This window comes from Perissodus microlepis, chromosome 17 (genome assembly GCF_051167445.1).
Source record: "Perissodus microlepis isolate ML-2025 ecotype Zambia chromosome 17, ASM5116744v1, whole genome shotgun sequence".
Classification (NCBI taxonomy): Eukaryota; Metazoa; Chordata; class Actinopteri; order Cichliformes; family Cichlidae; genus Perissodus; species Perissodus microlepis.
The window spans coordinates 15,284,734-15,305,949 of NC_140477.1; the positions used below are offsets into that span (position 1 = coordinate 15,284,734).

General features: G+C 39.1%; 1 protein-coding gene across 5 annotated transcripts in view; it reads left to right on the forward strand.

Annotated features, from left to right (window-relative positions):
* Window positions 1-20,479: 20,479 nt before the first annotated feature.
* The window catches only part of ppfia2 (PTPRF interacting protein alpha 2), a 178,534-nt gene continuing 177,797 nt past the window's right edge, over window positions 20,480-21,216 (forward strand). For 3 of the 5 annotated variants that reach the window (XM_084910627.1, XM_084910624.1, XM_084910622.1), the window contains exon 1: window positions 20,483-20,817. The gene's annotated coding sequence lies outside the window, so the exon portion shown is untranslated. Of the gene's footprint in view, window positions 20,818-21,216 lie in introns of all 5 variants that reach the window. The other 2 variants (XR_014797402.1, XM_084910623.1) reach the window with 2 other exon arrangements.

Here is a 21,216-nt window from a genome sequence, read left to right on the forward strand (position 1 = left end):
ATTACACTGGTAAATAATTGGTAACTCCTAGTAATTAAAAAAGGCCCAAGAGCTACATCTCAGAGTCTACAGGCTTCAGTTGTCATGTTAAATATTAAAGTTTATGACAGCCCAATTCGACGACGACTGAACAACTACAGGTTGTTTGGAATATGCCATAATGCACAGTTCCATGTTTGGTAAAAACAAACAGGGGGGCAATGATTTAGGCTTGTTTTGCTTGAATTGGGTCATGTAACAGGACAATCCCAAGCACAGCCGCAAATCTACCACAGAATAACTGAAATAGAATAAGGAGAGGAAACAACTTGCTAAACTGGTAAAGAGCGCAACTTTTTACTCTATCTGTGACATCTCTTTTATTGCATATAGTACAGTCTGTATTTTATTGATTTCTACATTTTTAGCATGTTTCTGTTGTTGTACCTTATCTTTTTTTCTATTTTCATTGTTTTCTAGGGCAGCTTGGTGATACAGTCGTTAGCACTGTTGCCTCACAGCAAGAAGGTCCTGAGTTTGACTCCACCATCTGGCAGGGGCCTTTCTGTGGGGACCTTTCTAGTTTACATGTTCTCCCCCATGGGTTCTCACTGGGAATGTCAGCTTCCTCCCACAGTTCAAAGACATGCAGTTAGTGGGGACAGGTTAATTGGTGATTCTAAACCACCCATAGTGTGAATGTGAGTGTGAACGGTTGTTTGTCTGTCTGTGTTAGCCCTGCGTCAGATTAGTGACCTGTCCAGGGTCTACCTCACCTCTCACCCTATGGTAGCTGGAATAGGCTCAAGCCCCCAAGTGACTCTGATAAAGACAGAGGATGGATGGATTGTTTTCTAATATATCTCTAATTCACTTTTCTTTTCTGACCCCTGTGCTGCTGTAACATGGATTTCCCCAGTGTGGAATTAATTAAGTCCATATCTATATCCATCTAGATGTGTTCTAAGTCACAAGGTAAGCTTTTCAAAAAGACTGAGAAGCCTTCCTTTTCCCGTGCATCATCTAATCTCTCCTGGCCTTCTGTTCCCCTGCACCTATTTCCCTCATTATGGAAAAAAAGAAAATAATGAAATCACTTCACACAGGGGCTTTGGCTCAGCAGCCAGAGCGGGTCATACACTAATTGAAACTTTGGTGGTTGAGTGTCCTTGAGAAGTGTCATTGGGCATGATCCCGAACCTGAGAAGTGCTTCTAATCTTTTGGTTCTGGTGCCCTTCTGATGTGTGTTTGATTTACAAAGTCTTGTCTCTACATGGAAGTTGACCACAAAAGGTTAAATAACATGTTTGTAATTTAACCTTTAAAAACTGCTGAAGCCTTGAATAGAAAAAAAAAACACTCTTCTAGTCACCTGGAAGTCTACAGGGCCCTGTTAATTAAACATCAATAAACAGTGACTTGGTTGTTTGCTTACTGCCACTGCTGATCACCATCTGGAGTGATGTCTCTTGATTACATGTCGACAGCAGTTTTGTATGCATGCATGTACAGAGTCACAGATTGTACAGGGCTTCACTCCCATTTCATGCCTGAAGGCTCCTTCTAATTAGCCTTTCTATTTAATACAAAATTTTTCCACTCTCTAGAAGACTTAATCAGCCCGCCTGGTCTGGTTATTTATACTTCCGCTGAGAGTACTAAATAGATTGCCCAGTGTTGCTGAAGCTGTAGGAGGGATATAGTTTTAGGTCCATTGAAGGGGAACTGAAGTTGTTTGGCAGCACATTCAAGGAATGATTCCCTGGCATTATAGATGATTCCTAATTATCAAGTCACTTAATTAAGTGATTAATTCAACACCCCGTCAGTGTTTTCTTCAGTTTCGGTTTCTTTCTGTCATCTTTTCATCCAGTTAAAGTGGATGTTTTGATGTTTTGACCCACCTTTATTTTCATCAATCCCTTGGGACAGCAAGAGGCTGTTAATTTCTGCAGTTCTGACATGAAAAGCTTCACATCAAAAGCTTATGCCTAGTTGCCTTCAAACAGCAATTCTAGTACCAGGCTACACTGCATCTAGCTCTTTAACCCCAACCAATTACAACCCTCAAATGCATTCATAACTCTATATTTGCCATGAATATACTCGTGAGATTTTTATCAGTAAAATATTTAACTCGTGTACTGTCAAAGGAAGACGCCAAAGCTTCTTCCATTGCATCATTCTCAATAACCAGTCTTGCACTGGTGAGACGTGCTGGTTTCCGGTCTCTCAGGACACTAAGTGTATCCTGCATTTGCTATTGCTAGCTTGAATTATTTATGTGTGATGCCTATTTGGCCTCTGAGCAGGACCCAGACACTTTGCCTATGAAAACAAGAGCGCAACATTTAGGAGGACAATATAATACAAGCCAGCAGGGTAGGGGCCACTCTGGCATTTTATACAATTTAAAAAGTCATTTTTTATCTGTGAGATAAGAAGTCAGAGTGAGTTTAAGAGCTCGAAGACAATCAGGGGGCTATATTTTGTAGTTGTATAGAAACACTGAAATATCTTTGATGAATTTTCATCTGTAAATAAAAGAAAAGAAAAAAAATACAAGCTTCTCTTAATAGGATAACTATTTCTTCCCTCACGGCATATTCCCATGACATGGCAGACATGTGGTCTATCATTCCTCCGAAATATAAGAATCGCTGCAGGTGAGAGTACGCGGCCCTCTGACATTGGCCTCATAAAACCTTAATGGAGCGCCATCAATCAGATGTTGCCTGAAGACGCTGCTGGAGGACCTTGAGGGGAGGATCATATCTACCAAGGGACCAGAAAATCTTGTTTATTCCACATATCAGGATTCATAGCATGTGGAAGATGTCAGACATAATGCAACAAGCTGGGTGTCTGTGGTGCAGATTTCAAAATGCGGAAGGGGACGGGTCTAACAAGCAGACAGAAATAATACTGAACATAATCAATATATTTAGCTTCTATTAAAAACAATGGTGCATCAAAATCACAGTTGGCATATAGTAGGTACTAGAAAGAAGATTAAGAGCCATCCTTTAATTCGATTTTATACTCGATTTCGTACTAGTTTTTCAGGCAAACAACCAGAGCTGTGCTGTGTCATACCCTTGCAACATCCCTCTCTCCTCGCTCGTCTCTCCTCGCGTGATATATCAAACATACCCTCCAGTTTGGTGGTCTATTTAAGCTGCAAAATTTCCCCTCTACCCCTGTGACATTACAGTGCCACTGCTGCACTGCATCGCAGCCTGCTGTTTCAGCCCCTCCACCACTACAGCATCCATCCGATTCGCGTTGTTTACCGAAATATCTTTTCTCACATGATTGGAGCAGTTTGAAAAATATTAACATTTGTGCAGGAGAATGTTTTCCTGTTATTAAAATCAGGCACCACCAGAGGGTCACATTGGCTCAGCACTTTGAGACTGAGGCACAAACCAAAGCTACTGCACGTGCAATGAACTTGACGTCTTGTTGCCTTCGAAATAGTTGTTGTTTCGAAGACAGGGAGCAGGTCTACGACAACTTGCAGTCAGCTGCCATCTTTTATAAGACTTGCATTAAAACTGCAATAAGACAGTCAGTTTGCTATGCGTGGCGGGAGCCATACCATCAGTATTTCATGGTTTGTGGAGCTAACAGATAATACATAATTTTTGAAAACTTGGGAACTGGACCAAAGAGACATGTCACAGACGAGCTGCATTCATGGGTGCAGGCTGACTCAAAATGACTGCAATGTGTTGGCTGACTGTTTACAAATAAAAACAAAAGCTGTCTGTGCAATTGCACAGGGGTGTACAATATTTTGTCATGTATTATAAGTTGTTTTTTTATAATTATTTCATGTTCTGCGTATTGTATTAACAAGAAATTGCACTTTCCTGAGAGAACTCTTCTTGATAGAAGCAAAAGTGTTGTGTTCAACAACAGCAGCAGACTAATAGAATTTGACTACTGTCCTAAAATGATCCACATGTGTTCATCACAAGTCTTCTTCCTAGCGGTTTATATCCTGCGACGCAGGGTCCGCTATCTTGCATGCCTTCCTCCACTTCTTCCTATCAAGGGCGTCTTCTGGTGTAACATTCACAGCCTTCATATCATCCTTGATTCGGTCCATCCAGCGCTTTTCTGGTTGTCCTTGTGTTCATCACAAGTACTTTCTTTAACTGTCATGTGGCTACATAGTCCACGCGAATGTACACTGCGATATATATTCATCTGTGACTGTCATCTGTCATCTGTGACTGCTACCAGAACTACTGAGGAAGATTAAATACATTTGATTTTTTTTCCTACTGTGATGCCATTATAACTATGTTATTACCTCCAAACCTTGATTACACTGAGATCACTTTTCTAGCTGGTTGTCATTCACAGGACACTGAATATTGCATATCCCAGTGCAATGGCGCCGGTGCCCAGACCTGATTCCACACATTTCCACCAAATCAAGACTAGTGCTGGTGGAAGTAGAATTTCTGCAGCCAAGTTGGAACCACTGATGTTCATGGCAAAGATGGGCCACCAAAAAACAAAGAGTGTTGATGATGTCACACACTGGAGAAATGAGGCTCTCTTCATACATATGAATGTTGGTAAAGACCCATTAGCGCCACGTTTGAATGCAGTGGGTAACTTTAATTTTTTCAGGAAGGGTTAAAAAGTACAGAACTTAAACCAGAACATTGTCTTCTTCTGAAGCCAAGCAAGAAGCGTTTTGTACCTAAACCAATCCAACAAGCAAAAGCAAAACTAAGTGAGTCCAACAAAATTAATCTGAGTTAAAATTAAACAAAACCAAAGCCCAAACAAGACACAAACCAATATTTGCTGACTGGAAAACTTGTACCTTTCATCACCGCCCTCTCTTCAACCTCCAAATGTGGACTTTGTCACTCTTTAAAAGATGACTGCCATTGAAAACAGCAGACACATTTTCAAGTACAACTTTTTGTATGTTTTCAAGTGTGTGTGTTTTTGTTTTGATGCAATTCTAAATGAACTGCTTCATATTGCTTCATTGCTTTCACCACGGGTTGGAACAAAGACTCTGGTGTGTTGAGATTTGCTCAGAGATGCGAGGTTTCCGTCGTTTGCACATTGAGCAGGCAATGTGACAATTCACAGTGGTCTTGCACTATGGAGTCGCTCTTCCAGTGGATACAAAGAGTGGTACCTTAAAGGCTCTGCAGAGGGGCATAGTGAGGGTGCATTACACGCACATAGATGGTGTATTTTTTTCAGGCATTACCAAAATGTGTGACAGCATGTAGAGCACTGAAGCATACAGTAAAGTGCAACACTAAACTTTACACCCATGAACTGTTACAGGACTTCAAGCTTAAAGAAACATGAAGAAAAATTTGGTCTTACATGCACTAGCGTGCCTAAAAAAAACGTACACACCCCATTTGCCCAGTGTTTTACTGTGACAAATTGTGGCTTTTGGAATTAAATGGAAAATATATGACTAACTCTTATTTCCCATTGAATTCCCAGTGTGTCCAAACAGATTGGAAGGGACATTTGCTGTGCAGGATCTGTATGTGTGACCTGAGCGTGACTCATGTGCAGCAATCAACACTGTGGTTGTCATGTTTGCGTGGATGCCATCTGTGTCTTTACACCTCCATTTCCAAAATAAAAAAAGACTTCTTTTGCACTCTGAAACCTTGTGTGAGCATATAAGTATGATGCTCCTGTTTTTTTCTGTGTAAATATTAGTCACAGGAAGCTTAGGGAGATGGTGTAAAAGGTGGGGCTGTGTATGACGTGACTGTTGATACACTCTTAATGTGGGCAGGAAGTAAATGAGATTACATGTGCATATGAGCACCAGTGTAATTGGGGCTTGCAGATGTAGTTCAAGATGTGTAAGGCATGAGAAAAGAGGTTGCATAGCCCTTTTCTGCAGCACTCTTACTCTACCCACCACCTCAGCTTCATTAGCAGCTGTCTGTCAGCTAGGCCCCATACACCGCTGGATGGTTGCCTGGCAACTGGGACCTTGATGGACCAATCAGGACTGGATGCAACAGGAGTTCTCTCCTTGACACATAAAAGAGAGAGACCGAGTTGTCCTCGAATTCAGTTGATTTTGCCTCAGTGTCATTCACTTCAAGGGCAGACCAGATGTGGGGCCCTACCGCGGCGTGAGTGAATCAGCTGATGTGACTTGTGTTAACTGGGCCCATTTGGGAAAATTTTCCAGAGCCAGCTAAGTCGCTAGCGTTCCCATAACCTATATGGGCAAATTTTCAAGAAGCAACCTATGTCCTAAAATGCAGAGAGTCAAAGCTGCAAATCCCAAAGCTGCACTTCTCACCAGATGAATGTGAGACACGCACACGTGCAGCTTCCCTGTTCATCAGTGATGTGATACAGAGAGGCAAAGCAAGGTGGTGGACAAAAGATTGCCGCAGTATTCATCTGTATTAAATTAAAAGCAAAAGTCATTAAAATTTGATCCATAATGCACCTGCAGATATGAGTATAATAACACCTTTAGAGAATCTGTCCCTGCACTTGGTGAATCATTTCTAACAACAATCACCAACTGATGGCCCAGATACAGAAGTCATGCATCATCATTTCGAGGACCGATATCATGACACCTTCTTTTATTTTTACGGCTTTGTAAGGCTCTCAGTTCATTGAGTTCATTCAGTGTACTCTCCTCCCAGTCTGTACTGTCCCTTTCTGTAATGCTGTGCCTGAGCGCTGGCAGTGGATCTTTTCCAAGGGTGCTGCAAGATATATTACAATTACATATAGAGCAGACTCATGGATCTTGATTTTGTAAAGGTCTACCTGCGCTGATGTTGCTAAGAGACTGCAAGGTTTTCCGTGCACCTGCATTTATGAAAAGCTTGTGGTACACTGCTTTAGCTTCTTTCATTTTGCACAGCAGAGTCATTTAGGAAGAAAAATAATAACCATAGTTTTAAAATTTTACAGTTATAATACCAGCGATGCATTCTTGGCAAGCACTTACGAGGAAACATGACAATTTAAGGTTGCTGACAACAATGCAATGCGAAAAACTAATATTCTCTCACTCTGAAAGTGCATCAGAGGTGCTCGCACGTAGGGGTTAAAATGGATTTGGCAGGTGTAGCAGTTCAGTATGGGGAAAAGAGTTACTTTTAAATAAGTCACATTCTAATTTGTATTTTATAGACTTGTTTTCTTTGTGTTGTGCTGCTGCTGCTCTGAAAATCACTGCTCTTTGTGGATTTAGACAACTAAGTTATTCTAGATATAAGCTGGTGTTAAATAAACTTGTTCAAACCGACAAACACCACAGCCTGTGCTACACCAGTCCAACACAGTGTATTACTGTAAACCTCACCAACTAAAAACTAATACCTTAAACTAACCAATTTAACTTAAACTAAACTGTATCAAACTGCCCAGTTTTTCATGTAACTTTTGAATACCTCAAAATTATACTTCAGTTTGTTTTCCATCCACACTATGAAGGCATCACTGGAATGAGATGGAGGAAAAAGAATGCAGTGAAGGTGCAAATGGGCCGTTGGATATGTTGTTATTACTAACCATAGATTTCATCATCAACTGGGTAAAACACCAGACTGTAGTACATGTGTAGTACACTCGGATTAGTGTTCGGTGTTATGTATCAGTCGCATAGTTCAGGCTCATATTCCACTGAATGTCTCTACAAGAACTTTTAATGTGTTTTGCAAAGGGCACACTGGTTAAAAGTTGTTGGTTATGGAGAGTGGTTGCGCAAACCTTTAATTTAACATGTTTAATTCATCACCTTCCTTCTTAATGTCCAAGCTATTACCAATGGCCTATGATACTACACTAAAGTGAGGGGTAATGCCAAATCACACCAACACATCAGTATTTGTATCAGCTGCTTTGATTCATAGTGGATGTGTTTCTTTAAACTGGCAGTAGACTTATTGAATGGAATAAATATAGCACAGTATCAGTTCAAGGTCAGCCACAATTCCAGCAGATAAGCTGATCTCAATGTCGTCCACATCAACCGATGGCTCAGCTGATATCCTTGTACACATCCAGTTGGCAAGTCTCATATAGGTCTTTACTTTGCAGACAGCTTCTGCTTATCTGCAGGCTGCTTTGGAACCCACGTTGACAATTTCTGATTTAACAAATATGATTCTTGTTGTTGCTGATACTGTCTTAGTTATGTACTGAGGAGTCTCTTTACCTCCAGCTTTTGATTAATGCACATCTATGGTTTCCACAAATAACTGGAAAGGCACAGCAGTTCCAGAAAAACATACTCCTACAAATTTTCTGATTATAATGGCACTGACTGACATGAGAAATATGGTTTTAACTACACTTTCAGCCTGTCTTAGATCGATCATTATCTGCTATGTAAATTGACAGTGGATTAAATGTGAGTGCTTTCAGAAAGTAAGAAATAAAAGGGAAAAATATTATACTTTTATCTTACCGGTTCACTTGAGTTTGAGTCGTATGAACTAAAAAGATTTTGACACGCTTGTTTTAATAAGTACATTTTACCAATGTTCTGTTTTTAAAGACAGCTGAATCAATGCCTATGAAAAGATGTGGGATTGAAACAAAGAGCCTCTCAGCAGCTGAAATGCATTAGCGATCTCCCTGCAGTTTAAATGAGCATGCACATTTGTCTACACTGAACTTGTCAAAGCTTAGAATATGCTTTGCATCCTAAAAAAGGGATTATGTTGTTATTTAGAATCCCCTTTCACTCTGCATTTTCATCAGCGGCGCAGTGATTGCCACTGAAGTCACAGAAAAACAACAAAATGTGAGAGCAAATATCGAACGAAAAGATAAAGTTAAGTCACAAACATGGCACATGATATGATTTATGCATACTTATATTAAAACTGGTTTTATTAATGTTACTAAAAGTGAATGTTTGCATTTGGTTCAATAGTTACCACTATTTTAGTCTTAGCAGGTGCAACTATATGATAAACTGCTACATTTTATCATGGGTAATATCTTGTGACAGTAAGAGCTGAGGATTATACTACTGCATGAAAAGTCTTTTAGAAGATAAGGGATTTTACTTTGCCTAGAGCATGAGTGAATGAGATCTGAAATAATGTCATGTGTGTACATGCTTGAGCATCTGCGTGCATTGTACAGGTTAAATATTACATGTGTTTATTCCCATCTTTTAGATTCACATAATCCATAGTAATCAAAAGAGTAGTTTATTTTTGTATATTTCTAATGAGTTCCTTTATTTTAATGTCTCTAGTTTTTACTACTATTTTTCCATTTAATTTCATTTTAAGAGCATTCAAAGCTACAGTGAAGATTTATTTTCTTTTCATACAACTACTGGCAGCATGTTTCAGAGTGTGTCCTTTGGTGTGTTTGAGATGCGAACAGCGACTATGCAGGATCAATTCGATGTATCAACATCAAAACCCCAGAAGGATTTAAAATAAGAGTTTGAACAGAAATATGGTGGCATATAAAACTGTAATTGCTCCTGGTGAACACTACATACCGCCAAGGGCTGCTGTCATCTGAAAGCGCCACTGATATGTGCCACAGTTCAAGACACAGCTGTCTCTCCTAACAGCGAGAGCGATCCTTCTATCCCCCTCTTCCTGCCACCGTGCTACAAAAAGTCAATTGGGTTTCAAATTGTGAAGGAGCACACTCGATTAATACTTAATGGCTACACTGGCTGCACCTGTCTTTCTTTCAGTGAGGAATGATGAGAATGGCATGCATGATCTCAAAAATGTAATGCTGGCCTTTGACAAATAGCTATGGATTGGGTCTGAGATTAATTTTCAGACGCTATCATTTACATGTTAGAGAAGAATCTCATAAAAGACAGATTAAATAAAGTAGCGGTCCAAAGGTAAAATATGCTGAGGTAAAGAAATGCTATCAGCATGGACATGTTTTATATAGTTTTTTGCTGTCAGGTGCAAACAAAGGAAAAGTTCACCAATGTCATATGGCACTCAGACACATCATTTTTAGCTGCGGTCAATAGGATCATGTTTCAGGTTGTCTGTCTGTCCATCTTATTGTTATAAAGCCTATTATAGGATTTCCTGGAGAGAATTTCTCCAACTAGAGCAGCAGTAGCAGGATGAATTCTGACGTATACAAGACCATACTCTCTGCTCAGATTCAAAATTGGCAATGGATAATGACCCACAGCATATTGCATAACAGTTTCTTTAGGGATATTCTTTAAAGGCCAAGTTGGTCACCTGACCTTGAAGGCTTAACCCAATAGAGCATGCTTTTCAGTTACTGAAGATAAACTGAATGCAGAAAAACCCATGAACAAGGAGCAACTGAAAGCAGCTGTTAATAGAGCATCTCAAGGGAGGAAATGCAGCAGGAGGCAAAGAGGCAAAATCACAAAATTGATGTCATTTGCCAAATAATTTTAACATTTTGTGATCAAAGAGTAAATTCACTTTGATTTTTTTGTCCTTTCAAATCTTGTTATTGCAGTAAAACTCTGGATGATTGGTGGGATTTTTTCAGATCTGCTTTTAAAGGGAGGAAACAATTCAAACTAATGAGAACTCACTGAAATAATATGAAAAACAAAAAAAAATACAAAGAATACTGGGAACGCTAAATAGATAATCTAACTAAGTTAGATATAAGTTTGTGGTAAACAACTGGTGGCATATATACGAAGTTTAACTGTGTGTGGCACAGGGTGGGAAGCAGAACAAAGGGTAGAAGTAGAATTTAAAGAAGTGTATGACAGAGAGAGATTTGAATATAAAAGTAGAAGTAACTAAACTAAAAACCAAACCTATAATAATCTGGAACAAATAGAATCCAGGGTGAACAAATTATTTCTGTGCAAAAACACATAGAAATATAGTATATGAGGCAAACAGAGTTTGTACCACTCACGATCTGTAGCTTAGAAACATATTGGGGTTTACAAGAGATATGTAATTGAATGTCATCTGCATAGAAGTGATAAAAATGTCCTTAAAGTTGATCAAAATGTGCTGGAAAGGGAGCAGAAACAAGAAGTCCCCCACTACACCACAGGAAAGAGAAGCGGAGGAAGACCTGTACTTAGAAACAGCCACAGAACAAGGTATGATTCCAACCAGTCCAAAGAAAACCAAGTTACACCCACCCAGTATCTCAGCCCATCGAGCAAAATGTGACGAGCAACCGTATCATCCATGTGGTCCAACATCAGCAAAACAGAACGTTCTCCTGCACCACTTGACATCAAAATGCCAGTGGACACTCTAAGAAGAGCTGTTATAGTAGAATGAGCTCTACGAAAGCCATGTTCAAGTGTCAGATGCATCTCCAAGGTCTTGTTCCGGGTCCAGCTGGATTTTTTCCTATTTTTTGAGGACAAGACTTTCACATTCTGTTCATCTGCTGTTATTACACCCATCCATTGTCCTCCACTTCCCTTAGTTTCCTAATTTTTCTTTAAAGACATACCTCATACCATTTCAAGATATGCCAACATTTCAGTATATCAATGTATAGTTTTTGGCCAATGGCACAATGTCAGACTGTGTTATCTTTGGCAATTTTAAACATAGTATTTTTTGCAATGTACTCCTAGTGCCTAAGGATAAAATTTAAAAGTGGTTCTTTGTTTAATTGCCTTGAGAAACAACACTAGTTCATTATTTGAGTTGTGTGTCTTTTTTATGCTTGAATGAGTTATAGGTCAGTGTGAAGCGGTATTGTTGAGAGAAGAACTTTGAAAGACCTTCAGAAAGCCTGGAGAACTACTGCTCAAGAACACTTTGAAAAATTACAAGAAAGTCTGGCTCCTTGGAAGCAAAATACAAAGAAATGAGGAGTGGCTTGAGACTTTTCCACAGTGCTGAAGATCACACACCAATGAAAAATGAGAGGCTATTTTTGCTGGTCGTGGCCCAAGGACACCTTGACATGTAGTCTGCAAAATGTGCTGCTTGAGTTATGACCATGTTTTTAGTCATAGCTCAAGAATTCACATGGTGAATGACGAATTTGAAATGAAAAAAAAAAAAAGACTTTGGGTGTTAATGTTAGAGGGAGAGGCACAAATCAAGTATTCTGTTAGTGAGTGGTAGGAACATACTAGTAACTGTTTAGATGAAGAAATAGTAATAATAATAGTGTGTTAAAATGACATGGTTTGCAGAGTCAACAATATGAAAAGACTTGGATAATACAGTTTCAATAGCACAAGCAACACTTTCATCTCACACACAGCTGTAAGAACCTGTCAATCAAGCAATGCACCAGTGAGTATCATTCAGTTCAACAATAACATCCAAAATCGCAGTGATGCATCATTGTTATTAAAATAAACATATTTGTTGTTTCATTGCTGCAATTTTGTTTTAACATTAGAATTAATAAGCAAAGTTCTAGACTTAAAACACAATGTTTAAATATAGGAACCTACCTTTTTACTTTTTGGCCCTAAACCATATCTGGGCTACTTTGATTTAGCCTTGCTAAACCTAGCTAACTAGCATTAATGACAGGTGGGTGCTCACTTTCAAATGTATTAAAAGGCACTGCAGGCAGTCAGCTGTTCACTTTTTCTGGTAAGCATACTTAGCTTTAAGATTATTTTTGCTAACATAACTTTGAATCTGATTTAATATTAAAGGAAAATGTATTGCAAACCAAGCAACTAGGCAGTGCTAGCATCAGCTAATAATGCTGCAGCTTTATTTTGTCATCTAACATTAAAATAAAAAAAAGGTTACATTGGACAAAGAAGAACTTGCCGCATGAAAATGGTTCATCTACATCGATATTTATATGTATCGTGTGATTAAAACTTGCTAGGTGTTGGTTGTACTTTACTGTGGCTATATTAGTATACAGGTACTCACACACCTCACTCACATATTCAAGGGAGATCTACTTCCCACGGCATCTGATGAATTACATCACACCTACACAGGTTTGCCACGATGAGCATTTGTTTCCTCTATATTTACATTTCATTGTATGCGTTCTTCACAGCTTGCATCAAGAAATATTAGCAAACATTTCTCAGTACATTTGGAATGTTTAAAAAAAAAACAGGGGGAGTAATGGAGACATCTTAGTTTTCTCCACTGTAAATTACACCTTAATGGCAAACAAAGACAAAGAGAAAAAAAAAACCCTGCAATGGTGTTGTTTCCAGACCAGCTCGGTGATTGTGTTTGTTTCTCTCTCGCTCATTTTGAGCTTTTTTATCCTGCTTTCTAGTCATCCTGTCGGTTCTTTGACATAATATTTTAGTTAACGAACATCACTTATGTTAGCAGGAACATACTTTATAAAGTAGACTATTCATGCATGCAAAAGAAATGGGACTATTTATCTTGCATGGAAATTACTGTGATTTGCTTATCCCGACAAACCCTTTATCCTTACATAACCTACATTCTGCTTTAAAAAGAAGCCCACTCAGCCTGGATGTTCTTTATTCAAATGGTTTAGCGTCCAAGTTAAAGACATTTCCTCTTTTTGTCATTGGCATGAGTGTTTGGGATTAAAATAATAGCCACTCATAAAAGTTGTAAATGTGAGCATGACCATAATTTTTGCTGTCCCCCATCTGCACCTACAATGAATGTTAATAAGATGAATCACATAACCTGTAAAGGAATGGGAACATATGTTAGTGGTGGTATAATTGTTATGGTAGGAATTGTTACGCAGCATAGAGCACAGGTTAAGTCTTATTGCTGCATGAATCATTGTCAGCTGTTGGTGTGTGAGGGAGAAGGAGCTCCGTACGCAGGCATGTTTATACAGTCATGTATAAATCTAGCACCGTGTGGTTTTTATAGTGATATGGTATAATAAGAAGTTTAAGATGGGATTTCACCCCTTCTCCGTGGCATGGATTTAATGCCGGCTTGTACTCTAAGTCGGTCTAGTCTTCAAGAGGCCCATATTATAAAATTAAATTCAGGATTTTTTAACACTTAGTTGTTCATATGCTCTGTAATTTTGTGGCATCGCAGTACATAAAAAGAGTGCCCTTTATATGCATGACCACTATACTGGAAAAACAGATAATTAGGAATAAACTGAGTCACACAGAAATAGAGATTGGCTGGCAACCTCCTGCCAGCCTCTGGTCACTTATAGGAACCACTGAAAACCACTTGCCAGCTGGTTGGTGAGTGGTTTGCATGAGGTTGCAGGCTGTCACAAAGATGATGCACTAAAAACCTCTTGTGATTGCATTTTTTGCTAGAATGCTACTGTGTTTGCAGAAAAGTCTGTTTTTTATGCAGTGTTTCACAGGCGATCATGGCAACAGGATTGTGCACCTATTTACAACCAATTTTCCATAGCAACCGGTGGTTGCCAGGGGATCACTGACTGGTCTCCAAGACTGTGTGACTGGGGTCTAAAGGGCCTAAGGGGCTCATCTTCTGCTGTTTATCATTATGTCCGAAGAAGCATATTTTTGAGTAGCTGATTAACCAATTTTTGTTCATTATGAAATAATTAGATATTCAAAGCATGATCAGACAAAGCAAATGTAGGCATAAAAAGATCTGGAATCAACAGTTAACGTGGGTAACTGTTGAATCCAGTCGGTCAGCTTTCAACCTGACAGACAGAGGAGGCCTGAGCTAAAGTGCAATGATATCGCCTTATGATGAGGCAGACATAAAGATTTACAGGATTCCAGATACCTGTAATCCCTCTCCGTTCTGTCTCTGTAATGCAGCTCACACCGCGGTCGACTGAACTAATCTCTGATATTAGAGTATCAAGCAGCAAGAGGTCGGTAAACTGGTTCATTTATAGAGACAGACAGAAAGTCACAAAGAGCCCTGGCAGCTCTGGATTTGTACAGACTGCAACTGACATATGCTGATATGTGTTTCTTCAGACAAATAAATCATAAGATGCGATTTTAGGCCCTGAAGGGAGGCAGACTGGAGGCTGAGATGATGGCTATGTGGACATGGACATGTTAACAGAAGTGGATAATGTCAGGCTTCATAGTACACATTTGCTTTGATCCACTGAAACAACCTGGAGAGGCAGGGCGTTCCGCAAAACAATACACCAACATCTCTCCCTCGGGTTTATGAGAGCACTTTCTCAGCTGTCACATCGTATTGCTAGCTGTTTGACTTAACATTTATTTGGTAATTTTAACCACAACGCAAAGTCCCTCCATCATCCTCAGCAAATATTTGCATCAGCATTTCTCTAGCCAAAGGACTGAGTGTGTGTGTCTTTTTAATTGGCTGTGAGGACCTCAGCAGCTTAACCTCTGAGATCATTGAGATTTTGATGTGAGATTTGCATGCAAAATCTCCGCGTGTGAAAAGAGGTCCATTTGCATGATGAAAGGGGGGAGGGGATGACTTGCTTAATGACATTCAAACATTGAGCGTGTCAAGCTATGAGGAGGAGGATCAGACTGAAGCAGCGTCATAGGTCTCTTTTCTTTTTATAGGTTCCTTTTTATAGCTTCTTCTTGATTCCCTTATCACTTTGATCATTGCTTCTTAACTGGTGCCTATTTTAGCTTCATTTCCACAGATTGTGCAGTCAAAAGAACCGCCTTACAAATCCTAGGTTTAAGCTTTGCTGGTGCAACAGTCTCTGAGTCAAACCAGTCAATACGTGGGAATTCTTAGCTTCAGGGCATTCGGATATGAAAATGTTTTCATTTTCATCACCTGGCTGCATTATAGTCATTCATATGCAGAGGCCTATACTGACTTCTCAGGGGAAATTAATATGATATGACTGAGTGATTCAACACTGTAGAACACGCACACGGTAGGTCAATATAGTGGGTGGTATGCTATACGAACACTCAGCTGCATTATAAACAGGGACTGAATGATATTGTTGTCATTCTATTCGTCATGGGGAAAGATCAGTATTTACTATCTCGCCAAAAACCATCTGAGACTCTCACAATAAGGTTAATCGAACTCAAAGCTGAGTGATGAAAAATAAAGACTGTTCTGTTTCTGGCCATGGATTCAAAGCACACACACCACTGTGATGACAACAAGGGGACTGTGAAGCTGCAGTGTTATAAGTTGGATTTTGGTGTGCCAGATATGATTATATTTGGATATATAACCAAATGTAATCATTATTTGGATAATAAAGGTGTCTAAAGTTATTAGAAAATGCTAGCAAGCTTTTCTTTGCTCCAGAAAGCCCCAACAAGACAAACATGAATAGCAAACCTATTAATCTTTGAAGTTCACCCCTCAGTTCACAGCTGTCTGTCACAGTGACTATGACCCGAACTTTGTAAATGTAAATAAATTTTAATTCTAAGTAAGATTTTAGGTGATCTTAAAAAAATCCTCCATTAATCAGAATTGTTATAAATTGGGAAATAAGCGACTTTACAGCAACTTTATAGTTTGACTTCTTTTTTGGAACCAGCCTCTAGTGGCCACTCAAAGAACTGCAATTTTTTGGCACTTGTTAGCTGGCTTCATTTTACAGCCCTGATGGTTGCTGCTGAGTTTTGTCATCATGGTGTGCTTTTTTTCACTTGAGAAAAGAGCCAGCACTCCACCCAACCACTTAGCTCTGTGTCTGTTTTGCTAATTTGTCAGACAACAGGGAAAGAACAGGAGGGGGAAGCAAGTTGGGGCTACAACAGAGAAAAGAAGCATCTGACAGCATTCTCCCAGGTGGGATTTAGTGCCAGCTAAAGACCAAAATGAGATAGCAAACACCAAGCTAGTGCACAACGTATGTTAATTAAATATCCAAGCCAGTGACTGGCAGCCGAGAGATAAATCTTCCAGAATGGACCTTTTCCCAGAATCCAGGGACTGTAATTCCTGTGAACAGAAACATTGGTGCTTTTCAAGAGACATGATTATAGATCTAATGTAATAATAATAATAATACAGGGAAACAACTGTTTTGCAACACTTTGGGGAGGGGGGGGTGTTAGTATACCTTTTTTAAGAGGCCTGCAACGCAGTACAGCACATACAAGAAGCATACAGAATTCAGCACCATGGACAGTGGCATTAATCTTTGGGCAGTCTACAGGCAGCAATTTGTCACGGGCCCACACTGCTGCTGTGAGAGAAAGTTAGAGCCTTAGTGAAAAAGTAGTAGGAAAGAGAGTTCTCAGACAGTGTTCAGTTAAAATATTTGACATTTAAAAAATTAAAATCATATTGCCATTGCCATTTTTATAGAATTATCTGAATGTTATTATGAAAAGCATCTGAGGTTTGGGACACTTTGTGTGTCTGTTTACACCAACTGCTTTGACTAAGCTGCTTTATAAGAAGACCTGGGTTTGACAATAGGTTCACAAACCAGTAAGTAAACTTTTATTACAAAATAGCGATAGCATTTTGTAATAATTAACAAAAACATAATGTAGCAGATATCATCAGAATATCTTTGTTATTGGCTCTTATCATCTGTGATATGATACATAAAACAAGACGCACTCACCAACCATTTCATTAGTAATATTTGTTCAACTGCTTCTTAATGCAAAAATCTAATCAGCCAATTGCATATCAGAAACTCAGCTTTTAGGCATGTAGACATGTTCAAGACATCCCACTGAAGTTCAAACAGAGCAAGAAAGATGATTAAACGACTCTGAATGTGGTTGTTGATTGGAGACCGGCTGACCTGAATGTTTCAGAAACTGCTGATCTACTGGGATTGTCCCCTCATGAAACATCTCTAGGGTTTACAGACCGTTGTCTGAAAAGCAGAAAATATCCAGTGAGCTGCAGTTCTCTGGCTGAAAATGCCTTGTTGATGTCAGAGGTCAGGGGGAAATAGTCTGACTACTTAGAGCTGATCAGAAAGTAACAGTGACTCAAATAACCACTTGTTACAACCAAGGTATGCAGTAGAGAATCTATGATGTCGCAAAAGGTTTAATCACCAGAAATGGACACCAGGAGACCAGAAAAACATTGCTACTGCAACATTTGGATGGTAGAGTCAGAATTTAATGTCACCAGCATGCAGTATGGATCCATCCTGCGCTCTATGAAATGTTCAGGTTGTGGTGGAATGATGTAGGGGATATTTTCTTGGCACACTTTGGGTCCCACAGTACCGACTGAGTGACAGTTAAATGTCACACCTGTTGCTTACCATGTCCAACCTTTCAATACCACAGTGTAAAGTGCACACTTCTGCTTCCAGTAGAATAGTACACCATGCTGTAAAGCTCAAACTGATTCCACTGTACTCAGTTTTTTCACACTCTTATTTATGGAGGCTATGCCATTTGGTCCAGGTTAATTCCTGGACAGGTAACCAGTCTATTGCAGGGCTAATGCAGCTAGGCAGACAACTATTTTTACTCTTTTGTGTGAGACAAGAGGATAACCACTGCACCACCCTGCCACACTTGCTAAGAATAAATGGGATCTCCTTAAATCTATTAAAATATAATGAAATATTCATCTACATTCAATCTATTAAAATATTATGAAATAATTTAAAACATTTCTGTCTTTGTTTCTTTGCTGATATTTCAAAGTATTGGACATTTTAATGCCTGTTATTGCTTGTCCACATTTAGACTGACTTCTATATATTCAATCACAAGAAATCCATGTCCACTGTTTTATAGCCTGCAGCACACAGCAGTGTACATAGACAAGTAGAAAATAAATTCAGTGCCTGTGTTTAGTTTTTATTATTCATCTTTTTGTCAGTAATCCTCAACAATGGGAAAGAACCCCTCAGCATTTCTGACCCCAAACAAGACATAAAGGTTTCAATTAAATACACACAAAACACACACATTTTGATTTGTTTGTGCAGCAGAGGGCTGGGTCAAATATAGACAAACCTCTATGGGTTATTTTGACCTAGCATGTTGGATTGACCAACAGACCCTATTCCAGTGGTTTGATTTTCTAAACCATCTTATGGGAATTACAGACTTTAAGACGTGTAGGAAAGAACTATAGTACAGTATAATGCGGTACCACAACCCAGGTATGTCCTAGTTTCTTTATTTATTTTGTTTTTATCGTAAAAGCTAATAATTGAATAGCAAAAACACTCTCCACTATGTATGAAAATATGAGCTGGAATGTACCATTTCATCCTATTTTTGTGCTTGCTCTATCAAGCCCCAATAGTTCTTAAGATGTTTTGTAGTGTTACAATAGTAATAATACAATAATAGTAACAATATCACCATAATTATAATTATTGTAAATATGAAAATAAATGATAAGGGAGTTTAAAACAGTGACTCATAGACTCAGGATTGGTCAAATGTACATGGACATCCAGTCAACTTGAATACATGTGAGTGCTGAAAATCAACAGCATCTTTATTTGTGTAAAGTGCTACTGCACAATGAACACTAAGACTTACTACAACAATGAAGACCAACACTGTTTTTGCAGTGTCGTCTTTAAATATTATTTCAAAATTTACTCCACGTTTCTTTTATTTAAAAAATAATGACCCGTTACAGGTTGAAATTCATATAAAGATCACAAATATGTGAACCAAAATCTTATTTTATAGTACCATATTAAAGACAAAACTGTATTAATGTTATCTATAATAACATCTATTTAATACATATTTTATCTGTTCCACTCTTTTGTAACCATCTTTTAAAAAAACCCATTTAAATAAGTTAGATTCTTCTCAAGTCTCTCCATCGTTTAAACTTACCATTTAATTTTCTTTTAATTCATCATTATTTATTGCGTTTAAAATCACCTGTACTTAGTTGCACAGTCATATTTTTTTTATATATAACAAATCCAGTATTTATATTTCACTTTCAATCAAACCTAGTTTTTATTGTTTTTATCAAGCTGTTGTAACCCCGTGGTAACTTTTACTTAGCCCACCTTTCCCTGCATTTTTTAAGAACAGTTTTTTTTTAACATATAGTGTCTTTCTACAAGCAGCTATTACAATCTCTTGAACAAAATATTTCTAAAAATCTTATATGATCTGATTCTGTGAGAGAGTCCCTGATGAAAAGAAACAAGCTAGTGTAAATGTTAATGGCTTTTGTATTGGACAACAACTGTTTCCTAGGTAATTGTGGACAAACAGCCTTCGGGACTGAAGGCAGTGGTGGCTGACCCCAAGCATCTCCCAACTACAGCGTTTGGGAATCTGGCAAAGACCATCTGTGTGGCTGGAAAAGGTGAACATCGCTTCTGGTGGCATCTGCCTGACTGAAAAAAGGAGCTTTCCCCTGCCCTTTCTAATTGGTTGGCGGAACGCTATTTTACATTTTACAGAAGTACTCTCAGTACTAACAGATATTTTATCATAGTTTACTGAAAATACATTGAAGATATTTCGCTTTTGCACATTTTATTTTAGTCAGGAAAAAAATCTTACACCTATTAAATGTAGCAGGCTAAATCAAATATTTTAACATGCTGAACACTTTTATTATTGTTGTTGTTATTAGTAGTACTAGTCGTATTATTATAGGTCTGCACATAAAGAAAAGAGAATTGCACAGCTGCAACTTTAAGACTCCACACGCCTCCCCTCCGTCAGCTCCTACAATGGTCTTTTCCAGCTCCGCTTATCACAGCAGAATTTGTAACATGCCATAATTTCTTAACCGGTGCGTGTGGATCCCCGGAAATCAGATGTCATTACCCGACCCGGCTAATTTGGCGATCGTTCCTGCTCTTTGGTTGTTTGACAATGCCAGCGGCGGGGACCAGCCGCACCTTTAGGATCGTATCCTCGGCGTCGCTGGCTCTTTGCACTGAAGAAGCCTCCTAGGATTGTCCGCTTCATGGTATAGCTTGCACAGACTGCAGTTGTCATTGATCCGCGGCCAGAGCCTCTGCTGATAGTAAAGGAACAAATTGTGAGTATGCACACTGTTGCCGCCGGTATCGCAGTGACCTACATTGCCCCATTCCTTCGGGCTCAAGGTGATTTTCTGCGGTGCCCCTTTTATCTCCACAACTCTGGACTGATGGGGATGTTGGGGGGGAGTAGTGAGCGCTTGGTGTGGAAGCATACGTGGTGTATATAATGTATAGATTTCGTGTGGTTGACATTGTGAAGCTCTGCAGGAGGAAGAAAAAAATCACGGCCGGCTGTCACAGTGGAGAGACATAGCAGAGAGTTGAAGGGGGGCGGGATGCAGACTGAGAGGCTGGCATGATGTAATGCACTTGAGACAATAGCCAAGGATTCTCCCCAATTATCATTTCAGAGAATGAGGCGGAGTTGTTACAGTGGTGTCAAGACGCGATCAGCG